We start from the raw sequence: 21,948 nt of genomic DNA, 5'->3' as shown, positions 1-21,948 counted from the left end.
TCTCTCACCCCCTGAACGTTGTCCCCTTTCTTATCACAAAGATAACGCTGGAAATTCCACTCCTGGAGCTTTGGCTCCCTAGCTGAAGCTTTGATTTCAGTTCCATGCAAATTGCCACAAGCCAAGTCCCTATCCCTGTGGCTGAAGGCCATTTTGTACACATGCATATTCATGGAGTCTGTGATGTCAGAATAGGAAGGAAGACCTAGAAAGTAATCAAGGCTGTCCTTTCACTCAGCAGATAATGAAACCTGGGCTGGAGAGGGAGAGGAAGGTCACCAGGTCAGGGTCAGAGGTGAAATGGGAACCCAGGTATGATGATCCCAGGCTGCAACACTCCCTTTGCCAGGATGTATCCTACAGCCACAGGGTCTGGTGCATACCTATGTTAATTCATGAGTTTTGCCATCCTGGAAAAATATAAACTGCACACCTGAATATGCCCCAGATTGATTGTGTGGGCTAAAGCACAATAGGTTTCTTACAACCACCATGAACAGTACACACATGAGCCTATTGGGGTGGCCACTAGAGGATTTCTTTAGCTGTCTTCTCTCGGTTGTGTAGATAAAATGCAGGTTATAAAGATGCAACGTGTGTATAACTCTTTCGCAACACCCCACTGCATAATAGGAGCCACACTTGGACGTACCTGCCTGGTGTCAGGCTTCTACACTGGTCAGGAAAATTCATGGGTACCTACTAATGGCTTAAAGCTGAGAAGTAGAAAAAATGCAATGAAGGCCTTTAGTTGTACCACATCTCTGTGACGAGAAAAGCCCTGTGACAGAAGACAGTGTCCTGGATTCGAGTCCAATGCTACCTCTTTCCTGCAGTGGGAGATCTTTAAATGATAAAACTGACTTCATAGATCAAAGACAGGACCCTGGGCCAGATGATTTTAGGGGATTCCCCAGGCCATGTGATTTGATTCTATTCCATTTTTAAAACACAATAGTAAACTAAAGACAAAGAATGTTTGTGGCCTGGTTCTAGCGTGAGTACACACATGCCAGCTCTGCAGTAAAGGTCCACATCACGAACTCATTCATTCTAGGTGACTTAGAAAATATAAGAATTAAGCTGAACCATAGTTGGAGGTGGTCTTTGTAGAATAAAATGGAGTGTCCCTTGGCCTCTCCAAGGCCACACGTAGAACAGAATGCCAAATGGCTTGGGCAGTGTGATTTGAGGAGCACCATGAACTCCATGCCCTAATTGTATCCCCACCAGCCTGTGTCGGGAATCACAATGTGTGCTTACTGCTATGGATGAGAACATTAAAAACTAGAGTTCATATGCAAAATTAGTACTCAGGAGAGGTGTTACAGTTATTAACCATTAACGCTTTAGCTAGAATCAGTTTATCTGTCACCTTGAAGAATACAGAAACTTTGACCAGAGGACCACCTAAGAAAGGAAAGGCCAGTCTGGAATGAGAGCTGGGTCAGGAAAAGTCTAGAGAGAGGTGAGGGTATTCTGAGGGTGGTGAGGGGGACAGATTGCTTCGTTTCTGAGAGCTGACACTGGCACCAGCATTTCCCAGGACCCTGGCCAGCTCCTGCGCTGCGCTCAGGACTGTGAGGTCCCCTGAGAAGCAGAAGGAACGACTCCTGCTTTCTTCTAGGGCTACGAGCTTATTATCTAGCTGGGTTCTGCGACGTTGCAGGAGTCAGCATAAACTGGAGGGCATGGAGGCTCAGAGCAGCAGGCAGGCCCAAAGGGGAAAGCGGAACAAGAGGACTAGGGAGAAAGGCTTCGTGGAGAAGAGGCCATCCAGCCCTGGTCCACCAGAGGCAGGCAGAGGGAGAAGTGAGGAGGACAGTGGGAAGGACCTGGATCTCAAGGGCAGCTCCCCAGGGTCGTACCAGCCACTAGGCCTCCTTCTGAGCTAAAGTGTTACGTGGATCAGGGGCCAAGACTCAGCCCCTAGCCACAGTGGCTGGAGTCCAGACCACAGGCTGGGGGATGGGAAGTCTCCCTGCCTGCCCCAACTCTCAGGGCAGCTCAGCCCTAGCTTCTGGGGTGCTTTGCCCCACACAGGAGCCCAGCATGGGGAGCCAGAGCCAGAGAACCCAAAGAAGGCTTCTCCTCCAGGAGTTCTGACTTTTGAGGTCATGGTCCCTTTATGGATCTCATGAAAGCCAAGGACTGATTTTCCTCCGTGAAAACTATGCTCTCCCCAAAGCACATGGAATTTCATACAGTTCAAAGGCTCCCAGGTCCAGTTCTTAAGCCCCAATTAGTAAGATCAGATCTAGTCCTATCCTTTCTTCCAACAGAAGAGGTTCCCGAGTTCAGAGGTAACATGGCCAAGGCCACACCCTAGCTACAGATGGGACAGCTCAGCTGCCTTTCTTCCTGTGCAGTGACTTCTGTGGGCTGTACAGACTCGTCGTCTTTGCTAGCATCATTACATCATCTCATAGTTGTATAATCACACAAAAATGCTGAGAAGTCATCCCCAAAATTCAATGTCTTGAAACAACCAAACTTGACCTGCCAAGTTCTTTAATTTGCAGGTCAAAGACTAAGACAGGGCTCAGCACATGATTCTTCTGGCTTCAGTTGAGCGCTCTCATCTAGAGGCCAGCTGTCTAGTGGCCTCAACGTGAATGACGTGGACAACTCAGCTCCTTTCCACACATCTCTGTCGTCCATCAGACCAAGCAGGGCAGGTTGTCAGGACAGAGGGAGAAGACCCAAAATCCATTTCAGCATCTCCTTGGCCACCGCTAGTCACATGATTGAGCCCAGTATCAAGTAGTGGAGCAGGTGGTAAAAGGGCCATGCAAAGTTAGACAGAGAAGCTGTGGCTACAGGGAATGGCCAACTATTGGGAACATTATTGAAATCTGCCTTTCATGGCTTATATTCACCAAATAGATTGCACAGTGCCCCCTGATCAGTGCTGCGTCTCATTCCTGTAACCTACTCGCTGGCGCAGTGCCTGGCACAGAGGAAATGTATCGATTGTTGGATTGATTGGTGTGAGTGCTCCCCACACAGGGCCCCACCCACGAAGCTGCAGGCAGGGCCAGGGGAATGTGCATGCTGCAGCATCTCCAAGGAGTCAACTTACTCTGGGCCGTGAGTAATCAAAGGCCTTGTCCTTTAGGAGGAAAAGGGAAAACTGGCCCACCTAAATTTTAAAAAGACAGATCTACCTGTCACCTTCCTATCCTGTGTCCCTCTCACCTTCAGGTGATGCTGCTTGATCCTTTCACACAGAGCCACAGAGCGTTCCTGCTGGGCCTATCTGTGAAAACCCCCACTATTGTAATCCTTCTTGGACCCATTCCCAACTGGCTCTTCCAGGTTCAAAATGACCCCTTTCCTAAATACAGAAATGCCAGTTTTCTCAGTGCAAAATATTTAAGATAACAATCCAAATAAATAGCACATATGTGTGACCTCAAGATTATTTTTTTGAATCTTATCTTGCAGTTTTATGTCTATCCTTTCTCTAATCTACCTAGGAGACTATACAAAACACACACACACACACACACACACACACACACACACACACACACACACTGCACATAGTTCATTTTTCCCTGCACCAGCCATTTCTGACTCCCTGTAGGTAGACTTGCCTATTTCTGCTTAGCTGTTAAAAGAAGAATATCATTTCTTTCATCTTAGCCTCCAAATGATCCTCAGTTTTCCCCAGAGAAAGGGGCTGGAGATTGCATGGGACAGGCTGAAGGAGGGGCTGCAGCCACTACACATTGTTGCCCTCAAAGAAGTTCCTTCTCCTAGAATAGGGCATCTGAATTCCTGCAGCACACTGTGTTGGGTTACATCACCTTTGCTGCCCTAGCCTTAGTAAATCTGATCCAGGTCCAGGGCACCACCTGCAGCAAACATGGATGACCCAGGCACCAGGGGATCTTAAAGCAGCCTGGTTCTGATTCTGCTGTGCAGAGACATTCCATGCTGAATGCTGCAGACTGGCCCACTTCACTCCTCTGCCTGGGAAGACTGACTGTTGTCTAAATAGAGAGAAGATGGGTATTAGGCTTTGTGCGGATTGTCCTGATACTGAACTACTCTTTTGTTTCTCTAGAAGTATGTTGCCTGTCCTTATCTGAGAAGAGCTGTATCTTGGTAGAACTTTCTGGCCAACGAGGACATATATGGATCCAATCCACATTCCAGTGTATCCTTGCCAAATACCTGCAGCACCAAAAGCACACATGTCTTCCCAGGTAGCTCTTGGGAATCTGAATGGAGGGTCACTTCCAGATGCAATCTACTTCTGCTCACAGATGATTCCCTTACATGCTTGTTTTGACTGTGCTTTTTAAACTCATTCATTTTATTAACGTCACTGACCAGATTACCCTTGGTTCGTAATTACTCAGTGTCCAATAAGTATCCCATCAGGTGATCTAGTTCCCGTTACATGTAATTACCACGCCAAACCCTTCGCCTTCACCTGCTTCTGCAGGCTGCTGGCTAGGGAGCAATCACGCCCCCATCGCACAAACCACTCAGAGGGCACTTGGAGCGAGGATGGGTGGCTCATTATCCTTGTCGATCTGGCCCGGAGTTAGAGTCCCTGCTGGTGGTATTACTTTCCAATATATGGGGCCTGTGTTCATGCTGTTGAAATGTTTCTTAATTAAGAATCTTTTTTTCTGTCTTATGCATAAATTAATCAAGGTAATTATTGTAGCATTATTATTATTACATTGTACTTATAGAGCACTTACCTCCAAGGTACTCAAAGTAGTTTATAGATTTTTTAATCTAATGAACTCTAGTAGCCTCTAGGCAAGATGGAGAGCAGAGCAGGGATTATTAGAGTCACATTGTAGGTGGAGAAAATGGGTCAGGCCAGAAGTAGGGGTGGCTGTAGGTTGCTGGGAAAGAACTCACTCTGATCTGTGCTCTGCCCTATCTGTGGAAGTGTGAGGGGCAGGAGGAGGGCCACCTCTGGGCATCTTAGGGAACGCTCCTGCACCCACAGAAGCTCCACTCAGAAAGCACCTTGGGGGCCCAGAGAACCCTCCAACAAGGTTTGGGCTCAGATAACAGACTGGAGATAGCAGTTATTCTCCCTTTCTCCCCCTCCCCATTTTCCACCTGTCCTTAGGTTTGACCAAGTCCCCAACCCAGCTGATACTTTGTGGAGCTGGAAGCAAAGAACATCAAGAGGGAGCAGGACCCTGCCTCAGGCCCTTGGCATCATCGCCAGCTTACTCTCACCCCGACCCCCGTCACCAGGACCCCACAAGCCTTCCTCATGCTCCACATTGCTAGGGAGCAGCAGAGCAAGGCACAGGCACCAAGCAGCACCAGGGTGGTCAGGGAGACGTCCATGTGCTGATGGGGAGCTTCACTCTAATTTGGGGGCAACAGGAGGCAGTAGCATTGTGTAGGGTCTTGGGCTTAAACTTCCTACATTCAGGGCTGAAGAAAGTGGGTTGTATGGTGGGGAACACAGGGAATATTCACTGCATGCACCGCACAAAAATAAAGCTAGCAATGAGGATAACATTGTCCTGGGGGTCTCTTCCCAGGTATGAATCATAGACCTTCGTAGACTTTCTCCTCTGTCACAAGATTGCCTGGGTACGTTTGATTACCAACATCCACACTGTTACGACTCAGCAGAATCTAGTGATTACTCATCAGCATGTATGCAAATCATGGTGCTTGTAGGAGAGGCAAACAGCAACTGAAAGAGAGCAAAGAAAATCTTATGATACATTCGGTGACTGTGGGGTCTCTGTCTCCAGGAGACCCTCATCCAGCTCATTAAGCAAATCCAATTCATGGCCATCCACATATTCCTTCAGCATGGAAAAAGTCTTCCCTCCCCCTCCTCTCTGCCTAGCCTACCCAACTCCTCCTTTAAGTCTCAGTCAGACATCATTCATTCCTTTTGTAACTATTTTTGACAACAGTGATTGTCAAAGGATCAGGCAGTATTCTGAACACCAGGATAGAGTGATGACTATGTATATACATATATATTTAGTTTTTTTTAATGCTTGCCTTCACAGGATGGGGAAGTAAGGAGGGCAGACATGAAGACACTTTTGAGCAAAGACATGAGGGAGATGAGAAGATTGATGATGGTGTTCCATGTGAAGGGAACAGGAAGTGGCTGGGACCCTGACCAGAGAACATTGACCATTTCAAGGAAAAGCAAGAAGCAAGGTAACTGTCACAACCATAAAATAAGTGTTAGCAGAGTTCTAGAGATTTGGAACCTTGGAACATTGTTGGTGGGAAGGTAAAATATGCAACTGCTTCAGAAAGTGGTTTGGAAGTTCCTTAAAAAGTTAAACACACAATGACCAAATGACCCAGTAATTCAACATCCAGATATAGTCCCAAAGGAACTGAAATCAAGGACTCAAACCCATATGTTAAGGTTCAGAGCATCATTATTTATAATAACCAAAAGATGGAAACAAACCAAAGTGTCCATCAATAGATGAATGAATGGAAACTCTCAGCATATCGATGAGACTGGGTGAGACCACCAAGGAGTGCGGGTAGCTGGAGGGCAGCTGAAGGACTGAGCCCTGGGGTCCCAGCACCAAGTGCTCACAGAGATGAGGAGGCTAAGAAACAGTCAGTACAGTAGGAAGAAAAATAGGAATCCGGGTTGTCCCAGTAGCCAAGTATAGAATGTGTTTGTTCTGGTTTGGATGTGTTTTGTCCCCCAGAGTTTCATGAGGTTGGGAGCATGGTCTCGATATTGGGAAGTGATGGTAGTTTTAGGAGGTGGGACACACTGCAAGGTCACTGGGGTCCTGTCCTGAGAAGAGATTAAAGTGGTATACATGTGACCCCTTTGTAGTTCTCACAAAAGGCTTGTTATAAATGCCTGAGTCCCGTCCCACTCAGCTCTCTCTTGCTTCCTATCTGCAGGTGTGACAGATTCCTCTCACCACACCCCACCATGGCCATCTACCCCCATGTGATGCAGCTGAGAGGGCTCAAAGCTGAACTAATGCAGGCACCATGCCCTTGAACTTCCAGAATTGTGAGCCAGATAAGCTCACAATTTTATAAGTTTACCCACCTCAGGTATTTTGTTATAGTGATGAAGTCTAACTAATACAGTGTTTTTAGGAGAGTGATCAGCTGTATTCAATGCGACTGAGAGTTCAAATAACTGAGAACTGGCTGTTGGATCTAGAGAGATGGCAACTTGACCAAAAGAGTTAGTGGAAAGAAGAGGCAAACACTTTTGTGGGGCATATTCGAGTGAGAACAGGAGAGAGATTGGAAACCAAGTATAGAGGAGGATTTTAAAGAGTTTTTCTGAAGAGAGATGGTGCAGTTAAGGGAGGAAAAGTAGAAGGGGCTGAAGACTGAGAAGCTGAAAATCCCTACATCCCTTCTGGCTGGTTAGGTGCCTCTCCTCTGAATTCATGCCTTCCCCAAACAGGCCATTAGCTACTGAGAGCAAGTGTGTTTCATTCACCTGAGTCCCTACGGCTAATATTCAATGACTCTTGGAAAATGTCTGCTGAACTAAGTACAGATGTAAGCATCAGCAGATTGATTGACAAAGGAGTAAAATTGGGATATGACTCAGGTCCTGACCCTGGGCTCAGCTTTAGAACTTGGAGGGGAAACTTTTTGCCTTTAAGAAAAAGTATGGTCACCTACCACTTGTCTCTGCCATGGCCAAGTGCAATCTGTAAAGCCAGTACCACTAATGGGCATGAACTGTGTATGTTACAGGACTGAGCTCTGAGAGCTACACTGACGTCATCAAAGGCTAGATGTATTGGCCAAATTCCAGTCAGAGTCTTGAATCTGAATTTGAATTCAAGTGACTAACAGAGGATTGCTGGTTCTGCTTATTTCTGGGCTTTCTGTCACCTGTATAGAAACATCTGAATAGAGATCAATTTTCATTTCCTTTTCCATCTTACACTGAGAAGCAAAAAGAGTTGCACATCTTCCATAAAAGACTGAGAGCTGTAATAGCTCTTATTATCCCCTCGGCTAAGTGACAGCTTGACAGCTAACACTTCACTCTGTGCCAAAGACTATATTAAAACCTTTTACATGCATTAACTCATTTCATCCTTTTCAACACCTTCATGAAATAGCTCCTATCACAGGCCACATTGTCCAGAAGAGAAAATTAAAGCACAGGGAAGTTAGATTAATTTGTCCAAGGATATGTAGCCTGTGAGTGGTCATCTGGCTCCAATGTCCATGCACTGTAGCACAGCCTGACCCTGCCTCTTCCTCCTCTGAACAAGTCCAGGCTCGCAGGAAAATGTAATAAACCTGACCTCATCCCCATTGGCCATGTAAGACCCCCTTACTTAGAGGAAGAGAGCCAGTTCTTGGTTCCACCTCTGAAATTTGAAAGCTATTCTTTAGGAGATTAAATATCCATCCCATCTTTGTCCTGACTCATTAACCTTAGCTCTCCCTGGTACACCTAGAGGTTTCGTTCCGATTGGTGAAGGGTAATAGTGCTGGATCCAGGCATGTGCCCATGGAGGTGTTACGAATAACAGGTGCACCAAGGGGCCACCAATTGTTTTTGGTCATCTCTTTCCAATTTAGAAATCTTCTTTCTCTGGGAGAAGCTTGCCATTTGTGGAGGACCCAGAGGTGCATCATAAAATCTTTCAGTAAAACCAAACTGCATTCAGTCACCTAGAAATCTAGACACTTCAAGAGAATATCATGCCCCATGGTTTATAATGACACAAATTCCAAGTTCCAGAGATCAAATTATGCTGCCTGGTATAACAAGGTTGGACTACCACATGGAAAGTGGCTCTGCCCTGCTCCCTGACATTAGAAGGGGTGTGAACCCCTACTGGTGCTTCCATTTTCATGGGCTGCCACTTCCTTGATTCCACCAAGGCCTTGAGTTGCACTACCACTGTTGTTCTGGAACGTTCTTGCCTCTCTTCCAGGAGGCTTTGACTCTCCCACTGTTCTCCAACCCTAGAATCGAAACTCAGTTCCTCAGCCTACATTATTCCACATGCTCTACAGACGTGAATGACCTTGTCTCACTTCCTGGCTCTCCAGGAAGCTGCTGCTCCATGAGTGCGGGTCCAGAGAAGCACAGCTCACTTGGATACCCCCGTCGAGAGGAAATCTCCCTAAAGCAGACGAAGCATCCTTGCCTTCTTTTCAGAGTAGAACAAACATGAGTTGGGCTTTTAATTTAGTGGCACCTGGAAATAAACTCAAAGAATGTTTGTGCTTATAACAAAATATCTGAGTCTGAGGAATTCATAAGAACAGACTTTTCTCTTTTCATAGTTCTGGAGGATGGAAAGTCCAACATCAAAGGGCTGCCAAGTGTGGTGTCTGGGAAGGGTCTGTTCCATCAGTGGTACCTTCTCACAGTGGCACCTTCAGATGCCAGAAGTTTCCAAGAAAAATTCATGAAATGATTAAGCCCATAGGTCGAAAACTGTTGTGGCTGATGAGCATCCCTAATACAAAGGACAAAAGGGGGGCAAACACTGTGTCCTCACATGGCAGAAGAGAGGGAGAGTGTTCCCTTGAAGCCCTTTTTAAAAGGCACTAGTCTGTGGCCTAATCACTGAATTTTCAACATGAGTTTGGAAGGAACACACTTGAACAATAGCCTGGACTTTCCACATGGATGCTCAACATTTGAAGAACCACAGAGCTAGAAGGCCTTGGATTTTACTCGACACACAGCCTCATTTTCTTGGTGTTGGCTATTTGGCACTTAAATGTTCTTTGGATGAAAATTAACAAATGACTTGTGAGTGCTGAGCTGCAGAGCTCCCTCCAAACTCAAGAAACTGGCTGATGTTGTGTGGCCCTGCCTTCAGAACCTAGTTGACCATGTGTCTTTGAGGTGGTGTCCTGCCTCTTTCCTCCATGCGGACATCTCCTTTCTGCTTTACTGCTGTCTATGCCTACGTCTGGCAGTGACTTCTCTTCCCACTTCACCAATTCTCAACTATAGATTATGTAGAAACCAGATAATGGATCTTCCCTCAGTGGCATAAAAATTTAAAAAGACCTGGAAACTGAGGTAGGACCTAAGTCTTTCTCATCCACCAAGGGCTTGAATTTCTGTGCATCAATAGGTGAAACCTACTTTGGCTGGTCTTACCATTTACTCACTAATTCAATAAATACCGGTTTCCAAATATTTTGGACGCCTAGCTAACTAGATTTCAAAAAAAGTAAAATGTCTCTCTAAAAGTGAAATAGATACTAGACAAGTCCATCAAAACTAGTTCCATCTGACTTACTTGATGCAATGCGATGGATTTTAGAGGCCCCTTCAATGCATGCCCTTGGTCATATTGTCAGTTCTAAAGTCCAAATGCAGAGAGGGGGAAAGAGTATCGTTTTTTGAGCTCTAAGATTATATGATTTTATTGAAGTTTTACTCCCTGGGATTTCTTTAATGCTAATTGCTTCCAAGGAGTAAATTGAACCCACCATGGAGTCTGACTGATTGGGCATACCAAGGCAGACGGACGATTAATTAATATTTTCAAGCATTGACACTTCCAACCAAGGTGCACCATATTACTTAGATCAACAATGTATATTCTCCAAGAAAGAACAGTGAAGGCTCTGGATCAAGGGTTTTCTTCCTTGGGTTTTTCAGCATAAATACGTGATATTAAGTGGCACAAAATTCAGGTGAGAATCTCCAAGTTGCTAAAGAAGCCAGTCTCATTACTTTGGAGCCTGCTGTCCTTTGCTGCTGTGCCTCTTGGCTCTCTGTGGCTGATGGAGTCTTACCCTGATGTCTAAATATATAAATGTGCAAAGACAGTTAACTAGGACTTATTTGTGCCTTGGGAATTAAAAAAAGTAATTAACTGGTATTTTTAACGCACTTTCTCTTTACAAGATGATCTAGTTAAATAGTTCAGTTATAAGATCAGGGAATTTGGTACCTTTTGAAATAGTCCATCTTAAGTGGTTCCAAAGTTATCTTAATGGACTGATCGCTTGTGCTCTGCCTCCTGGAGAAGCTAACAGAGAGGACAGAGTTGGTCTGAGGAAAAGGCAGAAGAGACCCAAGGACACAGGGCACTCAATACCTGGCACAGACATGTCAGAATGAAACAATTCACTCCTTGGGCTCAAGAATGTATTTTAAATATTATTTCAGATTTAGAAATTTTTTTTCTTCCTGTCACAAAAGCAATTAAAATATCCAATTTGTAATGTTTAAAGAATGGAAATATCTGTCATTTCTTTAGTCATCAAGTTCCAGATTCTATACTTGGATCTATTGGTCAGCCCACGCTGTTAGCCTAGGGGTCAGGAGAGTTGTGGGTAAGGTGTGCTGTCTATACTGTATATAAAATGTGCACAATTACACAGCCCCAAAAAGGTAAAGTATGAGTGGGAGCAGTCTCCAAGATGGTCCCCAATGACCCCACCTCCTGGAGTTCACGCCCTGTGTGATCCCCTCTTATATTATACCAAGGTTGTACCATGTGAGCAATGGAATATGGCCAAAGAGATGGTATGGTCATTTTGAGACCAGATAATAAAACACACTATAGCCTCCCTCTCTGTCTCCTCCCCTTCGGTTCTCTGTCTTTCTCAGGCCATTTGCTCAGGAGGAAAGAGCTGGCATGAGAGGCCTACATGGCGAGGAACTAAAGCTTCCTTTTAACAGCCACAGGAGTGAACTTAGAAGTACAACTTGCAAGCCCATCACACCTTCCAATGGCTGCAGCCCTGGTCAACACCTTAACCGCAACCTTGAGAGACCTGAGCTAAGCTGCTCCTGGATTCCTAACCCTCAAAACTGTATATACTATGAGAAATGCTTGTTATCACAGCCTCTCAGTGTTGGAGTGTTGTGTTTTCACTTAGAATGTGAAAATATGAATTGGAACACAAATGTGTAGCACATTATTAGGCAAAAGAGTACTTTAGGCTGGGTCTCCAGAAATTATACCCTGAGCTGGCACAACCATTTCCAATGAACTTATGGAAAGTGGGAGTCAGGAGGCCACAGCAAGCCAGTTGAATGTAAGTGCACACTTATGTAGCTGCAGTCCAGGCCCAAGGAGGCCATTGCTGCCTTTGCAGCAGATGCTATGCCCTCAGAGCTAGTAATGTCTGCACCTGAAATTCTGCTCAGCAGCCCAAGGTGTCCCTCCACTCCAGGTTTCCTAAAGCATTAGCCAAACCTCAGGAACATTTCCCTGACCTTAGTCCCACCTTCAAAACCTGACACAAGTATGTCCAGTGGACAGAATGTCATTCTTAACCAAACCCTAGCTGTCAGGGTATCTTAGAAATGTAGGTTTTAGCTTTCCAGACTCTGAAATTCAGAAAAGTGCATTACAAAGAGGTTAGGATCCCTGGTAGATATGGATTCACAATTTCTAAGTCAGAGAGCAAGTTCCTAACCCTACTTCTGGGCTTTTCCTTTTCCTAGGTATAACATTTCAGGAATCTAGGCATGTTCAAACTTGTTTCCAGTTTCTGCAACATGGAGGTGGCTGGGAGGGAGGCGAGGACCTGCGTCAGAGGACCTAAATGAAGATAAATGAAATGAGTCATATCTACATCATCTCATTTTCATTTCCTTCTTCCCCTTTCTTTATTCTCATACCTTTAACAAAGTCCCATCTAAATATATCAGTGGGACTTTGTTGAAGTAAGAGGGAATTTGTGTGACCAAATTAGGATCGAAGCATGAAAAGGGTGGCAGTAATTGCAGTGAAAGCTTCTCCAAGGAAGGTGAACCTTGCAGAATGCCTTAGTCCATTCATGCTGCTATAACAAAAATGCCATAAACTGAGCGGCTTGTAACAACAGAAATTGATTTCTCACAACTCTGGTGGTTGGGACATCCAAGATCAGAGTGCCTGTTGGTATCTGGTTTCCTGGTTCATAGATCACCATCTTTTTTTTTTTTTTAAAGAGAGAGAGAGAGAGAGAGAGAATTTTTTTAATATTTATTCTTTAGTTTTTGGTGGACACAACATCTTTGTATGTGGTGCTGAGGATAGAACCGGGGCCTCACACATGCCAGGCGAGCAAGCTACCGCTTGAGCCACATCCCCAGCCCGACCACCATCTTTTCACTGTGTATGCACATGGCTAAGTGGTGAATAAGCTCCTTTGGATCTCTTTTATTAGGGCACGAATCCCACTCAAGAGGCCTCCACTGTCATGACCTTATCACCTCCTAACACCATCACCTTGGGGATTAGAATTTCAACACGAGTTTTGGGAAGACACAAACTTTCAGACCCCAGCTTGGAATAAGAATCTGTCACTGTCACATCCTCTGCATAGAGAGCCTTTCTCTACACCCATCTCAGGACAGGGGCTCAGCTTTTTGAAGGCAGTGGGTATGATCGGTGACAACAGGAGACCACAGACTCCTTCTCCCACACCCATGCAGATGTACAAAATTAACCAAGTCTCCTGACCTCCCTGGGTTCCAGGGACTTTCCCCCAAACACCTTGGGCTGGGGCAGAGGAGCTCTCCAGCCTCCTGCCAGCCCTAAGACCAGTGAGTCCAGGCTCAGGGTTTGCAGTAGAGAAATGACTAGTGAGGAGGGGAAATGAGTCTTAGGCCTCTGCCACTCTCTCAATGTCCAGAGCTGAGGACGGGAGACCCCTTGAGAATCGGGTGAGTGAAAGTCAGACTAGGATAGGTTACCATCAAGGTCACTAGCCAGACCCAGAGCAGGAAGGCCAGCCTCAGAGAAGTGGAGATGGGTCCTGGCTCCAAAGATGGTCTCAGGTGCCCATGCTGGGTCCATCCATTAGCCCCTTCCCCTCCTGAATGAATAATTCCTTACCAACCAGGTTCTTTTAGGAAAAGGGCCCATCCAAACCTGGCAGCTGACAGCAGCTGAGTCTGAAGCAGGGGCTCTCAGCAGCAGGAACTGGAGGTGAGCTCTTCTCCATCAGAACACCTTGGAAGCCACCAGGGGTTACACCAACGGAAGGGATTATCATTGAAATAGAATTTCAAAGAGGTGGTACAATGCTCTGCTCCACTATGATGAAATGTGTCATTAAATATAGAAATAGATCAAACACCTTCCCACTGAAATCCTCTGGTACCGAGTATCTAGGTGAGAAGCTGAGCATCTGTGAGAGCTCACAAATGTGAAGGAGGTGGGAGGAAAAGATCCCTCACTGGGGAGAGAGACTTAACTAGACTTATAAATAGCCTGATCCCAGCTCATTTGATTAATTTGGGGAAAAAGAGTAAACGTGTTTTGCCAATTCATCAGATTTCATGCTTTCAAAGCAGTTGCTAATGTAAATATTAGCATCCAAAATGAACAAATTGTCTCTGGTAATTAAATGCCCTAATTTACAGGTTCCATTAGCAGAGAACAGAGATCATTTTCCCCTTAAATTAACTTTTCTCCCCTTCTCCCTTCCCCGATCTTAACTTGATATTAAACATCCATGAACGTGTTTGCAGCGGGGCTGGGAGGGAGCTCTTCTTCTGTGCTCTGAGTACAGGGGACTCAGATTTAGACCCTGAAGACAGAGCTCTGAAAGAGAGAGCCACCGCCTGCCCCAGGGAGTGCCCACTCGAGTGGGCGTGGCCGGTGAGCTCAACACTCGGAAGTGCAGTTGTGGGGACCAGAGGCCTTGAAAGACCTTCTGTCATCTCTCCCTAGATCAGGAAGTATCCTTTGGAAAACAACTCTGGGGGAGGTGACCAATGACCTGAACCCCCAAGGCCAGCCCCCCAAACTACAATATCATTGTATTTGAGCTTTGCAGGCCTCTCCCTCTCAGAGTCTCTCTTATCCCAAAGAACTCCCCTAAGGAGCCCTAGGCTGCACCTTATTGTTCAAACCACTCCTTGACCACCCCCCATAAAGTGCTAGCTGGTCAAATGCTATGGCCAGCCCTATGCATGTCCACATAGGCAGCTGTAGGTCCAAAGCCAACATCAACCAAACAAGCTGAAGTGGGTGGCCTGTGCCTCCCAGATGCTGGGGGAGGTGTTTGACAGGAAGTTCTAGCTTCACCCTCAATTCACACCTTATTTCCTATTTGATTTACTCAGATGGCAGCCCTATGCTTCCCAGCGTCCCTTTACAGAGCTGGGACTAGGGTGAGGTAGGAGAAGCACCTCGCATGCAAAACTTCAGAAAACACAGAGTTGACATTCATGTGCCCCTGATACTGAGTCTCTTCTTAAATCTGCATCCTGGGTGTCTCCCTGCTGTTACCTAGTCCTGGATCCTGCATTTTAGCCCTCCCAAGGGGGTGGCAGAGATATCAGAGGTCTCAGCCCCATTCCCGCTCCTCAGTAGTCATTCCTTGACTATAAAGACTAAGCCTGACCCATGAGTCCAGGAGACACCTGGAGAGGTCAGGCCCAGCCTTCTGTCTTTGGGGCATGAGGCAGATAGGCCTCAGATGTTAAGGCTGGATGTAGACCTGGTTGGGGTGCCATGGGGGGACATTGAGGGGACTTAAGGATGGGTTTGGTGGTTGGGTTCTTTGTTCTTTAATATCTACCCCTATCCCTGAGAAGACTCACACTAGGCAAAACTTCCCACTGTCTCCCCAACCCATGTACAGAGAGGGGGAAAATCACAGATAGCGTCTTTGAGAAGAGATGGTTATTAAGAGGGTGAGGAAGGGTGGAGAAAAGAATCACCAGAGCCCTTGGTCTGTCTGCATGTCATCTCAATGAAATGTCAAGACATTGACAGGATAATCAGGGGGAAAGGTGTGACAGGGTAGCTAACCATGTGGGCTAGGGCAGGCCAGGAGGTACAGGAGTGATGGTTGCAGGGAGAGATTCCTTGGGGATCCATAAGCCAGCGTATCAGTCAGAATTGGCTCTGTCATGCCGGGTAACAAATGATCCCCAACTCTGTGGCTCACCAGAGTAACATGGGTATATATCTGACTTATTTCTAACTCACCCTGCCTGGGGCACAGGCACTTTGCTCCACATCATCTTCATTCTGGAACCCAAGCCGTCAATCTCTACCTAGGCCATCCCTGTTTGGCATGAGCGAGGGAAGAGAGAGAACTGGCTGTTAAAGCTTTGGCTTATATGTGATCCTTGTCATGTCTCCTCACATTTCATTGAGTGTGTTCTACCCGGAGTGGCATTCTGCACACAGATGACCAAAGCAAGACCCATGGCCAGACCCACCATCACCGGAACAGGGAGGCGTAAATCTCCTTAGGAGAGTACAGAAAGTATTTATGAATAATAACACAATCTCCTACAGAAGGGGAAGCTTCCTGGGGGAGAAACCATGTGATGTGGGCTTGAGAGACAAATATGATTGAAAGAAAATGTTAATCCAGAGAAGCAGCATATTCTAAAAACTGAGCATTGGCTCTGGAGGCAGACTGCCCTGGATCAAGCTGTCTGTACCTCAGTTTTCTCATCTCTTCTATGAAAATACTAATAAAATATATTTGACCAAAACTTTGTGAAGCTAATTATAGTAATATAAATATATTTCTTGAAATAGTACCTTGGAATGAACTAAATAAATATCAATAAAAATATACTGGGTGAGTGCTGGCTCTTATTATTATTTCAGGTTTTGTGGCAGTCCAAAAGAATGCAGATTCTGGCTGTGTTTGGAGGACATTCATGTAGTAAATACTCTTACAGAAGTAAAGGAGTTGTGGTAGGTGAGATTAGCAAAGAAGAGATCAAGACCAGTGGAACAGAAACTACTTATGGTGGAGCATGGGTGCCTGGTTGGGAAGTTTGAGATTGATTTTGACCATGAAAATGCAGACCAAAAAGCTCCCTCTCAGTAGTCACTTGGAGGTGATATTGTATTTCCCATTAAGGCCAAACCAACCCTTCCTCTGCCCCAGGAGATGGCAGTTCCGGGTACAGAAGCACATAGCAGTGGCATGTCCAAGATCTTTCTCAGACTGGCTGGGTGACCCTGGATGACCCTTCACTCCCTGGGTCCGATTCTCCTCCTCTGTGAAAGAAGAGTGACCTCAGGGACACTTCTGGCCCAGTCATCCCTGTCAATCATCCCCACAGCCCCCTCCACTCTTCCTACCAGTCCATACTGGGCCTAGGGCTTTCAACACCCCCTGACACCTTTAACCTTTAACCTTTTTATCCTTCCAACCTTTAACCCACCCCTCCCACCCCAGCTCAGATCCCCTCCTATCCCCACCCCAACAACCCAAGGTTCTTGTTTCCCAGGAAACACTGTTTTTGCCAAGAGTCCCAGAGGACAAAAATTCCAAGTGAGACTGTCTCTACCCAGTGGAGCAGAGAGGATCTGGCCAGTTTTTAATTAGTTTGCAATATTATATATCTTTTAAATCTTTTCATCCATTTAATAAAAAAAAAGTTAAAACACATACACACAACTAACTAACTAACAATGGCCCCAATTTGTGTTTTGTCTGACTGGGAGTAATATTCATGTCTACATGAGGATGGCATGTAATTAACATGTCATAATCAAAATGACTAAGTTTGACACATTATAATCACTGCATGGAGATTATAGCATAGCCAGGGGCGATCCACACAGCCTATCTTAATATCATTTGCATAATGAAAGCATGGTGGCAGTAATAGCTTTTTTCTCTTGTTATCATAATTTCACCCAGGGCTGCAAGGGGCTCCCGCACTGTCAGATGTTGCCTGTTAAAAGTCATTGTGACTTGAAGAAGGCAGCAAAAGTGACCCAGAGCCTTCCCCTGGAACAATAGCTCAATGGCAGGCCCCTGATGAGCAGAGTGGGGCACTCCCAGGATGAGCCTCCAGAAGAATCTACAAACACATCCCCAGCAGACACGTGGACCACCTGCTCTCCCGGGCCCCTTGCTCGCAGAGGTTGTGAGAATACCTTCGGATCAACACTGAGAGCTGACATTCTTAGACCCCAGACAAGCATGGCCAGGTAGGCACACCCCCCGAATCAGACACCTGCCTGAATGGGGCTCTTGTCCATCAAGGGTTGTAATGCTGAACTTGAGGTCAAAATCAGGGGTCTGAGAGACTGCCCCAGACCATATCCTTGCCTGGGTGAGGGTCTCATGGAACCAGTTGAATGAGAAAGAGTCTGAGAGAACACCCGTTCACATAGGGTTCCTTCCCCCTAATTTTCCACAGATCCCACTTAAATCTACCATTTAACCACAGCTCTCTGCTTGGCCTGCTCCCCCATCCCAGCCACTTGGCCACTGCTCTTCCCTCTTTCTGACTTTCCTGAAACCTCAACTGGAGATCCACTTTTATTTAACCTGCTGGAACCTCCTCAGACCACCAGCACCTCCCAAAGCGCTATGTACAATGATTATACTTCGGCGTCAGAGAACCCTATCCCTTAGGACAGGAGGAAATTTTTGATTAGGACCTGGCATTGGAATTAGTATCCTGACACAGATTTCAAGCATAAAGATTCTCACACTCCTGGCCAATGAACAGGAGGAAGTAGTAACTCCAGGATGGGAACCTGGCAGACATTGCCTTGGCCGAGTGACCGAGGTTAGCAAACCAGTCTCTGCCGCATCCTCCTCCGACTCCAAAACCCCCTTCTAATCACAAGACAGATCCAAACTGAGGGACTTTCTTCAAAAGTGTCGAAGTCAAGGGAAAACAGAAAAGGGAAGTCAGGAACTGTCCCAGAGCAGAGGACCCTGCAGAGACAGGACCCTTGCTGGATCCTACAAATGGAAAGGATCACACGTGGGAAAACTAGAGAATCCAAATAAAGCCTGTCATGTGATAAAAGTATTGTACAAACGTTAATGTCTCAGTTTTGATAAATGTGTCATAGTCATGTAAGGTGTTAACATTAGATAAAGCTGGGAAGGTGTGTCTTTACTCTAGAGGAAGGTGAACACTGGGTAAAGTGGAGTGGGGGTTAGTGTGGTACCTCTGAACTATCTTTCCAAGATTTTAGATTATTTAGGCTATACTAAAGTTAAGAGTTTAAAAACTACAGTCACGAGGGGCCAGGGTTATGGCTCAGTGGTAGAGCGCTTGTCTAGCAGGTGTGAGGCACTGGGTTTAATCCCCGGCACCACATAGAAATAGAATAAAAACTACAGTCATGAAATTTCACACACACACACACAAAAAAAAAAAAATCCTGAAATTGCAGAAAATCACAAACTTTTAGCAGACCCCTATGTGAGCAGAAGTCTTCTTCCCAGCTACAATTTCCCATGGTTGGGCAACTAAATTCTGTCCATCTGACTGATGGCTCTTAAAACTCTAGGCCATAAAGACATGCGGGAGTGTCTATGAGGAGTAGGAAGGAGTTTGAATCTGCCATCCTAAACCCCCTAACATGGAGATGCCCCATTCTGTGGAAGCCTGACACCAAATAGCAGTTGGCCTTGTTTCCCATCACACACATTATAGTATGTTATCACACACATAAAAGCCCAGTTAATAGCAGCTAAAATGGGTAAGAAAAAAAAAAAAAGAACTTCCCATAAGATTCCACAATAGAGCTGGAAGAACCTTCATTTCACAGATCCTCCATTTCTATACACAGGGACTGAGGCTCAGAGAGCTCAAGCAATTTGCCTGGAGTTTCACAGCAGGTTGGCACAGGCAGAACTGGGACCCAGCCCTTCAAATTCCCATCTAGAGGCTGGAATAAAATCAAGCAAATGTTCAGGGGCCTGTGACATCAAACTCCTGTGGTGTTCTGGCCTGAGACATCAGGAACTGGCAATCCATGCTTCAAAGCCAGCCCGCCCATTCAGTGTGGCCTCCCCTGCATTGATGGCCTCTCCCATGGCCTCTGTCCTCTCTGGAACATGCAAGCTCTCTCCTGCACCCAGAGATGTACTTTGTGAATACACTTTCTGCATGTGACAGGATGCTATTCACATGTCCCCACCTCTAAGAGCTTTGTCAAAAAGTCAGGGCAGCTTTCCCCTGCCAAACCCCCTCCCTTATTTGGGGGACTTGTCATTCACCGCTGTCTGCCAATCATCCGGGTCCTGTGAAGGAAATGAGGCCAAGGAACTCGGCACAGAACCCCCTGCTGCGAGGGAAATGTTGACTCACAGTCAATGCATTTTAACACAGGGAAGGTCCCCACAGAGCCAAGGGCTGTGCCTGGGCTCCTGGGAGCCCAGCTTCTCTTCTTCCCCAGGCCTGGAATCATGTCAACATTTCCTCCTGGGCCAGGGATCTGCAGGAACGCCCTCCACCGCCACGGGCAGCCCTCCTGCCAACGGAAGGGGCGGCTGCTCAGCTTCTCCAAGCAGCCCCTTACTCAGGAAGAGCCTTAGAATCAACAGTATTATTGAAAAGAAGTGCAAATACTCTTCTCCCTCAAAATATCTCCTACCATCCTCTGTTCTGGGATCTGGAGTCCCTCCATGAGCTGTGGTTTGACTTCTGAACACTTTTTTGTTTTCTAACTTTCTCTCTAAGGTTGGTTACCCAGAGCAGGATCCACTCAAACTCCTCTAAGCAAATTGGGGGACAGAGCAGTGACTTTGGAACAGAGAATAATAAGAACTGCCTGGTCCCTAAGAGCCACCATTCCCTCTGACAAGCTTTGCCAAACCCCCTGCTAAGCCAGGGGCCTCCTTTAGTCTCCCCAGCCCAGCTCCACTGCCCTGCACAATTCTTAGCTATTATTTATGTACCGATTCTTGGGAGTGTTAGTTTCGTTTCTCTCTTCCCATTAGAATGTGGGCTCTGAGAGGTCAGAAGCTGCATCTGTTTGGGCACATCATACTATCCCTGGTACCAGGACAGTACCCCTCAGAAGCAGTTCCATGAATATTACTGGGGAGAAAAGGGAATGAATGAACCAGAGGCTGCCTGACTGAGATGTCCCATGCCTCCCAAGCTGGGACACTGGGAGGTCAGCAGCATGGCTTTGGTCCAAGTCGGAACACCTCAGAACCAGGGAGGCCAATGGTGTAACCATCAGTCCAAGTCTGAAGCCTGAGAACCCAGGGACTGCGGAAGTCCTGGAGTCCAAAGGCCAGAGAGCCTGGAGCTCTAATGTTCATGGGCAGAAAGGAACAGAGGGTCATCCAGGAGAGAATGAGGAGATCCATGTTTGTCTGTGTAGGCCTTCGGTCTTGGATGGTGCCTGCCCACACTGAAGACAGATCTTCCTCCGTTAGCCCACCAACTGACAAACCAGACTCCTCTAAAAACACCTCAAGGAAGCAATGCTTCACCGGTTCTCCAGCTGTCCCTTAATCCAGTCAAGCTGACACACTTAACCATCACACATGCAAAATCTCTTCATGCAGGACTGTTCCAGAACCCTGACCACCCCTTTCTGACAAGTGGCTGGAGAGGGGGTGTCCTGGGGTTAGGTTAGCCAACAGCAGTGTCATCTCCACACAGTGTTGCCTGGTCCAAATACTTGGACACAATGGCACGAAAAATTCTCATTCTGACCAATTAGCTACTCTACTGTCTGAGTCTGACTCTTGGAAAACAAGCGTCCAGACTAGGCCATCATTTGTACTGTCAGTTTAATAATATACATTCTCAAGTCCAATTGGCTGGGTTTTTATAGGATGGTGGAGAAGATGGAAAGGGGATGTGATTGTAAATTTTTTTCCGTGTAATTTATCTAAAATGTCTTTTCATTTTAACCTTTGGTGTCGTGATGTTTCTAAGGTGTTTGTGTCTATTTATTGGCTTTGGTAATGACAAACAATTCACTATGGTGACCTCCTACTGGTCTGAGAAGTATGGAGCCTGTAAGGATTAGTTGTATGTGTCAACTTGGCTGGGCTACAGTGCCCAGATGCCCTACCAAACTCAAATCTAGATTGATGCTATGAAGGTATTTTGGGGATATGATTGACATTTAAATCAGTAGACTTTGAGTAAAACCAACTACCCTCCATAATAAGGGTGGGCCTCATCCCATCTGTTGAAGGCTTCAAGATAAAACACTGAGTTCCCCGAGCAGGCAGAAATTCTACCATCAGACAATCTTTGGATCCAAGAGTGACATCAATAGGCCCCTGCTGAAA

At 46.2% G+C, this 21,948-nt stretch overlaps 1 long non-coding RNA gene across 1 annotated transcript in view; it reads right to left on the bottom strand.

The window, feature by feature from the left end:
• Positions 1 to 4,798: 4,798 nt before the first annotated feature.
• The window catches only part of LOC144370112 (uncharacterized), a 37,227-nt gene continuing 20,077 nt past the window's right edge, over positions 4,799 to 21,948 (bottom strand). The window contains exon 3 of the long non-coding RNA XR_013430052.1: positions 4,799 to 5,689. This is a non-coding gene — a long non-coding RNA (uncharacterized LOC144370112). The remainder of the gene's footprint in view (positions 5,690 to 21,948) is intronic.

The sequence above is a fragment of the Ictidomys tridecemlineatus genome, chromosome 13, assembly GCF_052094955.1.
Source record: "Ictidomys tridecemlineatus isolate mIctTri1 chromosome 13, mIctTri1.hap1, whole genome shotgun sequence".
Classification (NCBI taxonomy): Eukaryota; Metazoa; Chordata; class Mammalia; order Rodentia; family Sciuridae; genus Ictidomys; species Ictidomys tridecemlineatus.
This window is presented reverse-complemented; position numbering and strand designations above follow the sequence as displayed.